Source organism: Lissotriton vulgaris, chromosome 4_1 (genome assembly GCF_964263255.1).
Source record: "Lissotriton vulgaris chromosome 4_1, aLisVul1.2, whole genome shotgun sequence".
NCBI classification, from domain to species: Eukaryota; Metazoa; Chordata; class Amphibia; order Caudata; family Salamandridae; genus Lissotriton; species Lissotriton vulgaris.
The window spans coordinates 2,034,631,125-2,034,647,659 of record NC_141691.1 but is presented as its reverse complement, the minus strand read 5'-3'; positions in this window follow the sequence as shown (position 1 = coordinate 2,034,647,659).

The following is a 16,535-nucleotide window of genomic DNA, read 5'->3' as shown; positions in this document are numbered from 1 at the left end:
TTGAGTGAAAATATATAATTCATTTTGCCATATTTCAAACTCATTCCTGTACTTTGGGTTTTTGTTATATTTCAGAGTCAGCTCTTAATTAGATAAAGGCCTTTAAGTACCCTGTTGAGTCAAGTAAAATAATCTTCTGGTTAGCGGGTAGATCAAAACCTATCCCACCAAAAAAGTCAGTCTGGAGTGGAATAACTCTGTTTTTGGGAGAGGAAGGGAGCAGAAGTAGAACCTAAATAGTTTAATTGCATTCACACTACCTGAGAAAAATGTGCATGCACTACCTCCAAAACCAATAGGGGAGAATTCAGAAGTAAGCTTCTACTTTCTACAGGGATTTCCCTTGGTTAGGAATTCATTTTTATTGCCACTTGGAGCCAACAAGGCAGCAATAGAAGTTACTGTATGACTCAAGTCCTAAAATGCTTTGTATCAGGGATGAGAGAGTGGTGGTGGATCAGATTTGGATTGGGCAATGGTGCCAACTTTCTGGAAGTTTCCTACTCCACTTGAATGCCCCCACTCAAAGAAGACATTTTGAGAGGCACTGGAATCTCAAGGTGCCAAGGACAGACATACTCTTCATAGATGATCCCATGTTGGAGTAGTGGACACTCAACACTGGCTCTGTGCATCTAAGTTTCATGGGTCAGTAGCACTGTTTTACGTGGTTACTTTGCAGGACAGTAAAGGGGTGGACATGCTGTGTACCTTAAAATGGAGAGGATCTCTGAAAAATATGGGTATTGGTCATTGGGGAAGACCCCTAACTCTGGCTACTGCTGGGCACAGAGGTGCCCTACAAGTGGGAGGAAGCATTGCAGCCTGGGGAGAACAGGCTGCTACTGAGGAAGACTTCAGGCTAACGAGAAGTTCTGAGAGCCCTTGCAGAGAAGCAAGAGACCTCACCAGTGGATGAGAGGAGCAATGGGGCAGGAGGGCAGGCCACAAGCTAGCCTTCAATGGAGGAAGACCAGTTAAAAATCAACTACTGTGAAATCTGTAAACAATTGCGGACAGCTGGAGCTTTGCGTGCTGGGGATCCTGCAGAGACCACTGGGGCTGATAGGGATCTCTCGTGATCCTCAGCAATGGTGCTTTGGTTTCTCCAATTGAGCCCGGGATCCATGAATTAGAAAGTAAGCATGCTGGAGCACTTTGGAAAAGGCTATGACGATGAAACCGCGGCCTACATCAACATCATAGAGCATTGCTACAGGCCAGGAATCACCTAGAGGTTTGCTTCATTAGCCATTACAGTGAGCTACAAATTTGCATATTTCAGACTATGGGGCGCCAGGAACACAGGGACACTTTTGTATTTGCTGCTGCTAGGAAAGCGTCTGGCCCTCTCAAAAAAAGCCCTGCAGAATGTTGTTAATTTGGCACTCTAAGTATCCATGGTCACAAAAAGAGTGGGGGACTTTAATTTTCTTTAATTGCAAGTGTTCCTTGAGCTAGAAACCCAGGGACCTTTGTTTTTAGGTTTTGAGGCTGCATGCAACAATTGTTAATGTTGAAGCAAGACACATACATGTTGTAGTATTCTGATGTTATGGTTTTTCTCCTATTTTATCTCCTATGTTATCCGGTCCCTAGCTGCTCATCCTGTATGAGTGTTCTGAGTGGAATGTTGGTGTGTAGCAATGTGTGGAATGCCTGTGTGACTGGGTGAGTGATGAAAGTTGGTTAGAGGGCCTGGTGAGGTTGTTGATGATGACCAACTGGCTACCCTACAACACTTGATGAGACTTTATGCTACCTGAAGAAACCTACTTGAATTACAACTTATCAGCGTGTCCTCATTACTACATTAATTTTGGCGATGAGTTGGAGGCCAGCCCACGCTCTACTATTTATACAAGTAGCCTGAAGAGACTTAAAAATTCCTTCTACACCATGTTGCGAAGAAGCTACTACATGGAAGAGACGATAGGCACATGCAACAGGAACAAGATGCTACAAAAAGGAGTCACAAGAGGTCACACAATACAATCTCTTTAACGACATTTTGCTATAAAAGGGGCAAATAAAACAGGTACAACGACAGCATGCAGAAAAGCCCCACTGGTGTCCATTACATTTGACAGCCCCCACACAAGCGTGCTGCACCCCATCTCATGCTGACTCAATGACAAGAATTAAGCTTTCATGTAAGGTATGCCACCACTCTCATTTAATGGACGCTATGCTGAGTGTCATCCTCCATGCCAACCTGCTTTTCCATAAGATGTGTGCTTTGGATGGGACAGGCATGTGCAGTATGTACTTGCTACATTTTGGTATGTGGTGGTGTTGGTTTGACATGTCTGGCTTCAACCAATGTACCTCCAAGAGATATAACTATCATCATTTGTGACATGTGTATTTGGCATTTCTAACATGAATGCTACGCACTTCAAGATTTTTATGGACATGGTGATTGTCATCTATATGTGTGCACAGGGAAGTATATGCCTATGCTATTTGTATTCATATTCCTTCGAACTTGTTTCTTGATAGATTTGCAAAGAAGCTATTTCATGCACTCAAGCTGTAAATGTTACAAAATATGTTTTCACAGGTTGGCCCATCATCCTTTAGGGAGTGTTTGGCTTTTTATAAAATTCTGCTAAAAAATTGGCACATGGAGTGGGATATTGAGGTGATATTGCTATCGTCTTTTATTATTAGGGTCCCTGAGCCTTCATTACATTTTTGACAGTTTGACCGCTTTTTGCAAGTTTGAAAAAACAGGGGTGCTTGTCACAACATATTATAATGTCTTCAAGGTAGTTTTCTTATGTTTCACTGTTTTTCGGCCAGACTCCATTTTGTTTTCTGGCCTCCATCTTACAGGCTACATCGTGCCCCGTGCTCGCCACGAGGCAAGTCCTACCTCACTGACCATCACCCCTGGAGTTTGCCCAGCAACAAGCTATAAATAGTTCCAGCCTATCTAGCGCATGCTCAGTACATGCAACATCTGTTTTCTGTTTAGAAGGGATTGGAATGGGCATTTAGGGGGCTTCACGAGACCATTCGCTCCACTCATGTATTGATTATGTTCAAGAAATGTCCTTATATGGTCGTAAACCATGTTCTTCTGCTGTAACCGCCCACTTATGAACCCCTTCTTTTGTGTATAAAAGGGGACCGCGTGTCCATATTCTGTGTGCTACCTTGCACAATACTGAAGGGTGTTGTGTGGGCTGTAGTACCACCTTTAAAGGTTTATTAAACTTTGTCTTTGTATTTCTAGTTTCTGTGCCAAATTCTTACATAGTCTGAGGACTGCTTGTGTACAGAAGAGCGAGCCTTTTGCATCTGCGGGCCTGGCTGAGGCCTAAACTCATCAATTGGCGCCCGTCACGTGGGGCTCATCGGCGACTCGGATGCTCGAAGGACTGGTCGTGACGAAGGATTGGAACCTTGCCGGGGACGTGATCACTGCCAGCGGCACCTTTAGTCCTGGCATCCCGAGGTATTCTTCCTTCCCTTCCGATCTGACCGTCTGGGTGGCGCCGGTCCTCGACCGAGACCTCTTCTGTCGGTTTGCCGTGTAGTGGCCGTTTGAGCGAATTCAGAACTTGGCAGTTGGAATCTGGACGCTCTTGATTGGTAAGAATCGTGGTAAGATACTTGCCCCGAGCTTTTGAGTCTTGATTGGCAAGGCAGTTTTAGGATACGCTTGCCCCGACTAATTTGTTTGAATTTGAAATTGACTAGTCGTTTGTGAATGTGTCTTTGATTGTGATATATGAGTTGCAACCCATATAGGTGGGCAATGTGGGGATATTTCTCCTGACTTTTGAATTTGAACGGCGCAACGTTTTAAGTGCCATTTTATTGTAATATAATACACTTGCCAGTGCTGAGAAACTTACTTTTCAAATCCAATTAAAGAAAACAGTATGCATGAATATAACATGGACACTCGCTTTATGAATTGCAACTTTTGCTTTTAATTTTCTTTTGAAGATTATTTAAGTTTTTAGTCAATTTTTGTTTTTGTGCATGGGAATACAAAAAATGTCTAAATACATTTATATACAAACATGAACAATGCAAATGGGTATGTACAATAAATCAAACAGACTCACAAACAACACTCTTGGCCATCCATTCATGCTACTCCACATACATACTGGTCCCGGTGTCAAAGCACCTATATGAAAAGTCTCCAGCTTTTTTAGTCGTTTTTTGCAATTGTTTGTGAAATTCAAAGAAAAGCAAAGAGTCTTTCTGTAGATTGCCGTGAAAATTTCAAATTAAATTCAAAGGGATGACCCGGGACCGGGTCGGTCGACGCGTTTCAAACCCTGTTATTGCCAGGGTTCTCCTCAGGACCAAAAGTAACTCTATTCCTGGGTCATGGCTCCAACCGTAAAACCAAAACAATTGTATTCCAGATGAAGGGGAGAAGGAGGTGCTGTGCGGTTGCGCGTGTTTACGAAGGAGAAGGAGTAGAAGGAGAAGGAGAAGGAGTGGAAGAGAACGACTTGCAACTGATTTCGAGAAGCGGCGGTGCACACAGCCACGCGTTTTCAACGCGGGAAACATCACAACAGAGTCTGATTGATTGGGGACATATTCCTTCGTAAACACGCGCAACCGCACAGCACCTCCTTCTCGCCTTCATCTGGAATACAATAGTTTTGGTTTTACGGTTGGAGCCATGACCCAGGAATAGAGTTACTTTTGGTCCTGAGGAGAACCTTGGCAATAACAGGGTTTGAAACGCGTCGACCGACCCGGTCCCGGGTCATCCCTTTGAATTTAATTTGAAATTTTCATATTGCATTATATTGCAGCTCGATTAAAAGCGAGTGAAAGTTCTTGGACTACCTCGATGCCAGCAACCCTCCTGACGATGGCCCAGTATTACGAGCGTCAGGAATTAGAAGCGAAAGAGAGTGAGGATAAGAAAACTAAAGATTTAAAAACGAAAGTTATGTTAGCGCAAGTCTATGGGCAGCAGCGTAGAGGAAGTGACCGGGGTGGTAGGAATTTTTCTACTCCTTCACAGGGTCGTACTGATGTAGCCGGGGATCAATGTGCGTATTGTAAAATGAAGGGACATTGGGCATGTGATTGCCCGGTGCTGCGCACTCATCGGGGGCAAGGGTTTGCAAGGGGTAGAGGAAACTTTCCAGGACCTCGGTCCAACACGAATGACAGGGCTAGATTTGATTCGAATGTGCGGTCCCGGGAGGGATCCAAAGTTTTTGATCGACGAAATCAGTATCAAATGTCTGACTATACACCTCCTGAACAACATGATTCCCAGTTTGCATAGGATTGCGTAGGATGGGGTAAGGAACCAGTTGAAGTGCCTGTAGATCAGAGGGGTCCTTATGTTACAGCACACGTTTTGGGTTCTACTGATAAGTTCCTGGTTGATACCGGAGCTACTCGTAGCGCTTTGTCTAGAAAATTGGTTCCGAGGGCTCCCCTGTCTGGCTCATCGATTACGTCAATAGGGTTCGATGGAACTCCTTCTGTTAGCCCACTATCACAACCTCTTGCACTTTATGTTGATCAGTTTGCTGCACCATGTCCATTTCTGCTTTCTCCAAATACCCCTGACAATATCGTTGGCTTGGATATGCTCAAATATTTTCGAGCCACGATACGGTGCTCCCCTGAAGGAGTGCGTGTTATTTTGAATGACAATTATCCATCCACGGAGAGGGTGTATTTGTTTTCGGTAGAAGCTGCATTGGCCTCTCTTTAGAATCCTTGTGGGCCACGTCTGATACTAATGTAGGACAAATGATCATCCCTCTGGTACACATCAGTGTGAAGGAGGGAGCTGTATTGCCACGCCTGCCTCAGTATCGGATTTCGCAGGAGGGGGAGGAGGCGCTCATTCAAATAGTTCAGGATTTGATTAAAGTTGGAGTGGTGGAAGAAGTTCCTTACAATGTGTGTAACAGCCCTATCCTACCGATTATGAAAAATGACACTGATACCAGAGTTTATCGATTTATTATCGATTTAAGGGAGGGTAATAAGATTGTGATACCTCAATACCCTGTGGTCTCAGATATTACGACACTTCTCACTTTGGTTCCACCAACTGCAACGACGTTCTCTGGTATAGACTTGAAGAATGCTTTCTTTTCAATCCCTATTCATCCTGACAGCCGATACCTTTTTGGCTTCACTTTGAATAATAGGTCGTATAGATTGTGTAGAGTTCCCCAGGGCTATACTGAAAGTCCAAGTATCTATTGTCAGGCATTGAAACGACAACTAGATTCCTTTGTTTTATCTGATGGCGTGGCACTCATACAATATGTCGATGACATTTTGCTAGCCGCTGACACCCCAGAGCAATGTGAAACATGCACTTTGTCCTTACTTACATTTTTTGCATCTCACAATCACAAAGTATCGAAGAAAAAATTACAATTTAGTAGACCAAAGGTAACCTACTTAGGTCACCTTTGGTCTAAGGAAGGACGTGCGCTCACACCAGATCGTATTCAAGCCATTTTAGATACACCAGTCCCCTCCACGCAGAAAGAAGTTCGAGCCTTTTTGAGTCTTACCTCCTTTTGTAGGCAATGGATATTAGGATTTTCACACATAGTCAAACCACTGTTAGCCCTCTTGACAAAAGATACCCCTGTTCCCCTTCCACGGACAGATGAATGTGAAAATGCTTTTCACCAATTACGTCAAGCCCTTTGTTCGGCACCAGTGTTAGGCACCCCTGATTACACGAAGCCCTTCACATTGTATGTGCATGAGAGAGATGGATGCGCGTTGTCAGTGTTAGTGCAGATGCACGGCGATAAGCAGCGCCCTTGTGCATACTTCCCGGCGGTACTTGATCCTGTTGCCCGAGCATTACCTGGATGTTTTCGTTCAGTTGCGGCAACAGCTGTGTCAATACGCCAGAGTGAAGTGATTGTCTTATCACATAAGCTGTTAGTGTTGGTCCCCCATGCTGTGGATGCTCTTTTGAATCAGACAAAGACGCAGCATCTGACTAGTGCTCGTCTCACAGGATATGAGTTAACATTACTGGCCCCCCATATAACTTTGAAACGATGCGCAACATTAAACCCAGCCACATTGTTGCCCTTTCCAACGACCCGGCCTGAAGCACAAGAGACGCATGACTGTGTTTTTGTGACTGAGGAACAGACAACGGGTCACATTGACTTACAAGACACACCCTTCGCAGATGTGGATGGAGAGCTGTGGGTGGATGGGTCTTGTTTAAAGTTACCAGATAGAACCACTTCTGCGGCCTATGCAATTACCACATTACACACGATAGTGGAGACAGCCCGCGTACCACAAAATCAGCACAGGCAGCTGAACTAATAGCATTGATACGTGCTTGTGAGCTTAGCACAGGATTATGTGTGAATGTCTACACTGATAGCTGCTATGCCTTCGGAGTGGCGCACGATTTCGGCCTGCTCTGGAAGGAAAGGGGCTTTTTGACATCACATGGAACTCAGATCATGTATGGAGAGCTAGTACACCAGCTTCTGACTGCACTGATACTCCCTAGAAGAATAGCCATAGTAAAATGCAGTGCGCACAAGAAAGTGACAGACAAGGTGGGACAAGGAAATGCCTTTGTAGATCGAGTGGCACGAGAAACTGCTATGCAGCCTGGTTCCACTTCTATGTATGTTGTCAAGTCACAAGCTGAACGGTGGCATGATGCAAGGGAGAAGGTGTTAGAGATGCAAAAGACTGCTACTGATAAGGAACAAGAGCAGTGGTCCAAAGATGGAGAATTGGACGATGAAGGCTGCTGGAGGAATAAGCAGATGGATAGGTGAAAGTTGCCTACAGCCTTCATGCAACCTATGGTTCAGATGGCACATGGACTAGCACATGTTGGAGCTGCAGCGATTGTGAAATTGCTTGCACAGGTCTGGGAGCATCCAGAGATTGCTAGCACGGCTAGGAGAGTAGTACAGACTTGCATGATTTGCCTGAAGTACAATCCAGGGAAAGGGACGCAAACTCCGGCAGGAGGATTTGCAACACCCACTGCGCCTTTTGAAGTATTGCAAATGGATTACATTCAGCTGGAACGCTGTAATAATCTGAAGTACGTTCTGGTTGTGTTTTGTGCATTCAGTAAATGGATTGAAGCATACCCTACCAAGGACAATACCGCAATGACTACTGCTAAGGTGCCTTTGAAGGAATTCTTTCCTCGATTCGGTGTTTGCAGACTATTGTGGAGTGATAACAGACCCCATTTTGTGGCGGACGTTATTAAGTATATCCTGAAGGGATTAGGCATTGTGCGAAAGTTCCATGCAGTATTCCACCCGCAATCAGCAGGATTGGTGGAGAAGTACAATGGAACTTTGAAATTAAAAATTGCAAAAATACAGGCATCTACTTCTTTGACTTGGCCAGATGCTCTGCCTTTGGCGTTGTTGTCTATCAGATCGGTACCACACTCTTGGACAGGCTTGACACCTTATGAAATTGTTTTCGGGCGCCCCATGAATATATGGGGGGTGCCCAAACCGAGTTCAGTGTATGATGTACCTTGTGTTTTAATAAATGACTATTTGGCACAATTAACTGATAGTTTGGTTTCTATTCACCAACAGGTTCGAGAAGCACTCCCTGATCGGTCCACAGGAGAGGGTCATAACCTCCGGCCTGGTGACTTTGTTCTTGTGAAATCCTTCGAGAGGTCGAATAGTCTGGAGCCAAGATGGTGTGGTCCTGAACAAGTTCTTCTGGCCACAAGAACAGCAGTGCGAGTGACAAATCGAAAGAATTGGATTCATTCAGTTCATTGTCGGAAGGTACAACCTGACCTGGTGGAGCCTGCTGTGCTGACATACCATCGAGACATCCTGACTATGGACAAATGCCGTGCTGTGGGACCTGACGATTCTGAGGAGTTGTTCCCGGACCAAACAACGCCTGCATCGAGGAGATACGACCTGCGACCAAGAAAAGAATCTGCGGTTGTGTGAGAAGTTGACGGAACGGTCCCTAGGTTTGTGAAACGGAGAGCCGATGAGGCAGGGGGGGGGGGGTCAGCCATGCATTAGAGTAGTGACACCCGTCTTGGCCCGATGGTGAAGAAAACAACGGCTACCTAGGGGTAAGAGTTCCGACAACACTTTAGAAACAGGAAGATACTGTGACTTTCGGTTGAAATGGATAAGAGGAAGATTTTTGGTTCTGTAGGGTTCATTCCTGTCATAGCAGTCATTCCTACAGTCATGTGGTTTGTTGAGGAGAAAGCTCCTGCCCGTGAAATGTATGTTGTCTCTACTCCAGTTTCTGATGAGCATTTCTTTTATACACTCCCTTATCAAGAATTGAAGCATCGACAGTCTTATCTGAATAACACTTTTATACAGATGTTGCATCATATCCACATTGCTACAAATGCCACAGACTGCTGGATATGTGGGATGATGCCAGCGCACCAAAAGAAGGGGGGGGGGCACCTTTCATACCACTCCCCTTTTCACACAATGGTTCTTGTAGAGCATGGTACACTTTGCTTTTTGCTACGAGAAAACCTACTGTGGGACGATTGATCTTTAAACTGAACAAAGAATGCCGCCAAGATAAAGATGGCTATCCCCAAGCCAATGGAACTATATGGGAATGGGAAGAGTACAAGCCGGACAACGCATCAACTCCATATATCTTCACGAACACCAGGGATACTGTTGGACAGGAGAAATTTGTAATTTTTGTGGCCCAAGCACAGGCTGATTTGTGTGTACAAAGTGTAGGCCATATTCCTGTGGGTGTTAGTGATTGTATTGTCATGTTAAACTTTGATGGTTTGAACAACAGTACTTTTCTTGCTTCACATAACACATATTTTGTGTGTGGAAATAAGGGTTACTATCGATTACCTGCTGGATGGTCTGGAGTATGTTATGTATCATTCCTATTGCCACCTGTATTCTTAGCACCAGCATCTTATCACAAGGATTTGAAATTGTTGAACAATGTAACTGTAAATAGGTTCAAACGAACTTTATCTGTGGATGAAGTAGACCAGACAGACACTAGTCTACAACAGTATATAGATTTTAACTTAGGATTGTTCTTCTTTGTGGGACCAGCCCTGAATAGCAGAAAGATACGACGATTAACGCGAGTAGTGGAGGCTGTTACAAATCAAACTGCAGCAGCTCCAGGGAACCTTACTGAGGAGCTAGAGATTACTAGGGTTGTTGCGTTACAGAACAGGATGGTCCTTGATGTTATGTTAGCAGTTGAGGTGGAGCTTGTAGAATTATCGGAAGTAATCGTTGTGTTTTTATACCTGATCACACTCCTTCTGTATACAAAGCTATCAATAATTTGCACAAAATTGCAGCAGATATACATCAAGAAAATGAGTCTTGGACATTCTCTGGGTGGTTTTGGGATCTGATTTCTACATGGGGTTGGAAGATCCTCACTGGAATATGTATAATTGCTGGCATATTATTCACCTGTTGTGTGTGTATCCAATGTAGTCCCATGATATGTTCGTTATGCGTTTCATTTTGTGTGCCTAATAAACAGACTGTTGCGGATGCTGCCCGTAAGAAAACTATAACTAGAGAGATAGCGGACATGATGAGCATCGATATAAACGATGAGTATCTAGACTATCCAAGGAAACCGAATGTCTTCAGCAAATGCTGAAAGGGTTGTCTGTTGTAAATAAAACAGCGATAAATGTTAAGCATCCGCTGAAGACATATTATAATGTCTTCAAGGTAGTTCTCTTATGTTTCACTGTTTTTCGGCGAAGACTCCATTTTGTTTTCTGGCCTCCATCTTGCAGGCTACATCGTGCCCTGTGCTCGCCACGAGGCAAGTCCTACCTCACTAACCATCACCCCTGGAGTTTGCCCAGCAACAGGCTATAAATAGTTCCAGCTTATCTAGCGCATGCTCAGTACATGCAACATCTGTTTTCTGTTTAGAAGGAATTGGAATGTGCATTTAGGGGGCTTCACGAGACCATTCACTCCACCCATGTATTGATTATGTTCAAGAAATGTCCTTATATGGTCGTAAACCATGTTCTTCTGCTGTAACCGCCCACTTATGAACCCCTTCTTTTGTGTATAAAAGGGGACTGCGTGTCCATGTTCTGTGTGCTACCTTGCACAATACTGAAGGGTGTTGTGTGGGCTGTAGTATCACCTTCAAAGGTTTATTAAACTTTGTCTTTGTATTTCTAGTTTCCGTGCCAAATTCTTACATAGTCTGAGGACTACTTGTGTACAGAAGAGCGAACCTTAAAGAGAGGCCTAAACTCATCAATAAGCTGAGCGCGCTCTTACCTGTTTGATGATGTTCGAGTGACGTTTCAGCAATTCCTCAAGCATCATGCTGTATTCACACATTGTCTAACATGAACTCGACTGGAGCCAACTGGCGTGGTGTCACTGTGCGTGCCCCCATTTTGAATTTGTAGTTACACTCCATGAAGATCCTCCATCTGGCACTTTTGCCAACCACTTTGTGTTTTACATAAAGTTCAACGTACGCTGCCAGGATAGTTCTTTTATCCACAAGCAGATATTTACAGGTACTTCTTTCGTCACACAGATTCACGATAGAACTGATGTTTTCTGGAGACATTTCTGATAAAAGATACTTTTCCATTCACACAAATTTAAGATGGAACAGATGTTTTCTGGAGACATACATACACCCCTGTACCACTAATGGATGTTTTAGGTGTCTACATGTGAAGAAAATTCAGTTTTAGAGCACATTTTAGAGAACTTGTTCTAGAAGCGTTCAGTTGTGGTGCATTTAGTTAAAGCTGTAGTGTTAATTCTTTTTGGATTTTTTTTGCATATTTACTCGGGTGAGAGATTGCTCACCAGCGTGGGTCACAGTTTAATAATGCACTACAATTTGAAATGTTTTTGCACACTTACAAATTATGTTTTCGTGTGTCGTGATACCACAGTTAACGTTTGTTTACAAATGGGTGGCCCATGTGTTTTGTAGGTGGATGGCTTTGGGTAACAGACCATGTTGTTTTTCACAGTCTGTGACCCCTATATGGTGGAGGGTTTATGGATGAGATACTGTACCCTTACATGAGGGTTATCTTACAGGGTTTTGTTGTTGCAAGGAGAAACTTTCCTTGCATGCATAAGACACCTTGTGCTGCACAATCAATTTTGATGCATGGTTGGGTTCCATGCATGCATAAGACACCTTGTGCCGCACTTTATTTGTTTGCTGCAGGGGTAGCTCCTGTGTGCCTACTCACATGGAGAGCACAATTGTTTTCACAGGTTTCACAGGTTGTCCCTTGCTAATGGTGAGGGCAGGACACTGGGTTTAGTCACTTTAGTCGCCATGACTTCTCTCCTTATATGTAGAGCACAATATGTAACATTGTTGTCCCTTATTTTAGTTGGAGGCAGGATATTGAGTTTTAGTCCCTTTGGTCCACATGACTAGTCTCCTTTAATGGAGAATTTACATCTTGACATTAAATTTTGCTTATTACAGGAGGGGGATGGGCATTCTGTATCCATCTTTCCTTCTTGTCTTTAGTTTGTTACCCTTGTGTGATGCTGTTTTTTCGTCATCCCTGGGTCTGGGCTTTAGCATCTGATTTAAATAGTTAATTTCCACTTTATGATGCGGGCGATGTTCCCTTCATCCCTGGGTTGTGGACTATTTACTATTGCTGTATTTTATGTTTATAGTTTAATACATTGATTGTGTTATTCTTCTGTTCGATAGGGAAGAGTCAATGTAGTATTCTGATGTTATGGTTTTTCTTCTATGTTATTTTGTCCCTAGCTGCTCAGCCTTTGTGAGTGTTCTGAGAGGAATGTTGGAGTGTGGGCTGTGTGGATTGCCTGTGTGACTGGATAAGTGATGCCAGTTGGTGATAGGGGCTGAGCAGCTGAGAGGCTGCTCCTAGTGGGGCTGTTGATGAAGACCAACAGGCTGCCTTACAATACCCAATGCTACCTGTTTGCTCACCTGAATAAACCTACTTGAATTACAATTTACCAGTGTGTCCTTATTACTACACATTGCACAATACTGATAATTAAAGTTGTATTGATTGTATTAGAATTACCTGTGAGTTATTGCATGCACTATTACACATAAGTTAAAGGTTGTACCACCCCGACATTATTTTAACATTAATTGTATTGTATTTTGATCTTACAGTTCTGTTTTTAACCCCTTCGCTGCTGGCCCATTTACGCCGCTGTGCGGTAAACAAACGAACAGGGCGGGGCCGTGACGAACCCCAGCCGTCATCAGCACACGAGCACCGCGGAGCGTGACGGCTGGGGTTCGTCACCAGCATGCAAGGGGTTAATATTACGGTGACTGTGAGGAATGTGTTCATTCCATTCAATCCTCCTGGATTTGTTCCTATTTGGACGTCCTTGTGTGCATACCTTGGGTGTGATTGAGTCTCACTACTAGAGTATCAGACACGTTTAGAATGGATTGGGAGTGCTTATCACCAATCCACTAAGATCCACTTCTGAAGAACTAAGATAAGAGGCTCCAGGCTTGTTGCATGTGTACACACATGTATTGACCTAGGAAGGATGTAAGGCTGAGTGACCACACCAAGATTCAAATATTTGACCATGAGATCTAACACAGATTTCTGGAGTGAGTAAATTAATGAATGAAATAACTGTTATTGTTTATAAATAAAACAGTAACAATAATGGGACAGTAAGAAATGATAGAGCAGATCAAAAGAAGGATTAAAAAATAGCCATGGCTCAGCTGGGGTTTAAACAGCAACATCTTACAATCTGAACCAGATTAATTTATCTGGTTAAACCTAAAGCCAAACATTTGATGAACTTGGATACTAAGGCATCAGTGTGTAGGGCAAAACAGGTTCTTATGGCCTCATCAGTTACTCAGACATTAGCAGAAGTAAAAGAGTCACATAAATACTTCTTGTATAGATGACATATTTTTCGGCAGAGACAAATTATATGCTCTAGTGTTTTTCCTTATACCCACAGAATCTACAATGCTGATGTTCAATGAGGGAAATGTCGTCTGACTCAAACCAGAACAAAACACAAGGGGCAGATTTACAAACCCTTGCGCCACTTTTGCATCACTTTATCATGGGAAAAGTGACACAAAGTGGCGCAATGGGCTTGTAAATCTGCCCACAGGGATATTTTGATCTCGAGACATACTGCAAAAAAAAAAGCATAGCCAAATTTGTAAAAACAGCTCCACTGTGGCAGGCAACACCTGAAGAACTGCTAAATGGCAGAGCCATGTTGCAAAGGTCCCTAAATCAAATATGACAAGTGGGTCAGTGGCACATTCCCATGGCTCAAGACGCTGGACTGGAGTCCCCCAAGACCACTAAAAACTGTTGCTTTCGGCTTCTGAGGCTAGGCTAGCCACAGCATCCAATAAAGATGTAAGGCACACACTGTGCAGAGCATCCCCTTGGGAATGAGTGACTATATATTATACGGCCGACAGTCAGAGACTGATTGAAGACATTCAGCTAGCCATTTCATTTATGGTACTCGTGCTACAGATCAATTCCTGGCAATAAACTATAGCTGCAAATATAAATAAATACTAGCATCGTCTTTATCACATGACCAACGACCAGGGGCACTAGTGAAGTAGGTGTGGATGCACCGGGGCCATGAACCACCAGCAGCACGTTGCACCCTGTAATTGGGCATTTTCTTTTCAAGTCACCAATAAAAGGAGCCATTTTCCTTTACTCAAGGCCTCCTTTTTAAGTTAGTGCCAGCAACTTCTCCTCACATTTTTAACAAAACACATTCTTAACGTATCACATTAATCATAATTTAATTTTCACCATCAATTTACAGCATCATCAAAGTAACCATGCAAAAAGTTACAAAAACATATCAAAGCTCTAGACCTCATCCTCTATTACGCATGGAAACAATGGAATATTAGCTACCCTACTTGCCTCCAATTCACAAAGTGTCCGTAATAAAAAAAATATATATACATTTATAGGAAACTGTGTTTATTTAAAGTATGTGTCCATCTAAATCTGCAAATATTCAGGGAAACTTCCCAGCTGGCACGGTCCTACTCGGGAGAATGCCATAACTGCAAAAACACTGAAGGGCTGTCAGAACTCTCTTGTGGGAAAGTCGCAGCGTTGCGCGTTTGGCTTTCTGTATCCTCTTTGACTTGCATCTTTACATAAGGAGGTTACTTCACAGCGGCTCTCACTTTGCCGCTTGGGCGCAGCCATAGTTTTTTTAGGAGTTGAAAAAAAAACAAGCATTTACAATGCAATAGGACTCGCATTTACGTGAGACCTGGACCTAAACCAATGTGAAAGATGGGCGGAGAGTGGGCAGAGCTTCCATAAAGCTTCCACACCATAGCGAATACTGCATGCCTGGCAAAGCAAGCAGCGCATTTGCGCTGCCTCTATAGGCTCGACCTAAAAAGGGGAGAGGGGAACTTTTTTTTAAAACGCACATGCTCTGAGTACGGATGTTTTAGTGCTTGATCACATAAAAAGGAAAAAGGCAGCAGTTGACATTAAAAACTCTGAATAGTATTAGAGGAATGTTCTTCATGCAATAATGTTAAGTAGGTATTTCTAACGTGCTCTTGACAATATCTGACCGGGCCCACCAGGGTGTCTGTAACCATACAACAGATGTGATGAAAAGCACAATTGGTTTTAAAATTATTCAGGACAACAAAAGATATTTCATGCTATATGATTATTTAGCATTCTGTAAAATAATGCTTTAAAGTCTTATTTACAGTGTGATGCAGTACTTATTTGTTGTCTTCTGGGTTATCACTTTGCTAGTAAAAGGAACAACTAGATCATTCAGAAAATGGAAATTGAAAAGTTAATATTAGATCCGGAGATACCAAGCAATTATATTTTGTTCCACATATTTTGTTATTTTCCCAGCTATTCCCAGCCTACTCTAGAGATGGCGTATTGACCCCTACAGAAAGAACAGATGGCTTTAAAGTGCTTAATAAGTAGATCAGAACTGATAATACTGCAATGAACAATCCTAGTGCTACAATTAAATGAATGTGGCATGGTTCATTGAGGTACTGACACTAAGTTTTTTCCAAAAGAAACCCATGTTCTGGTGTGAACATGGGCTTATATTGGAATTCTCCAAGGCAGATTATCAAGTCCATTATCGCCGCCCTAGCAGCAGTTTTCTGCCGCTAAAACTGCGATAATTTTAACACCCTGCTTGATAATATGCCCCTCAGTATTCCCCTTACTGCTGGTCCTTTTTTCTGATATACTAAATGTCAAATCTATACCATAAAAAGAATTCTAACATACTGTTAGAAAACACCTCTTTTATAGTGGTAACCCCTATTTTTGCAGACTGGTATTTCAGGATTTTTAACTCTGCGCACTGGGGAAGTGCTGACTGGACCACAGATTATGGTGCAGGAAATACACCAGTGACATGGAAGTTAAATGTCAAAGGAGAAGTGAAACCCATATGTTGCTATTCACTAGGTAGGCAAGTAAAACTCAGAAATATTAATTCACCATAAGC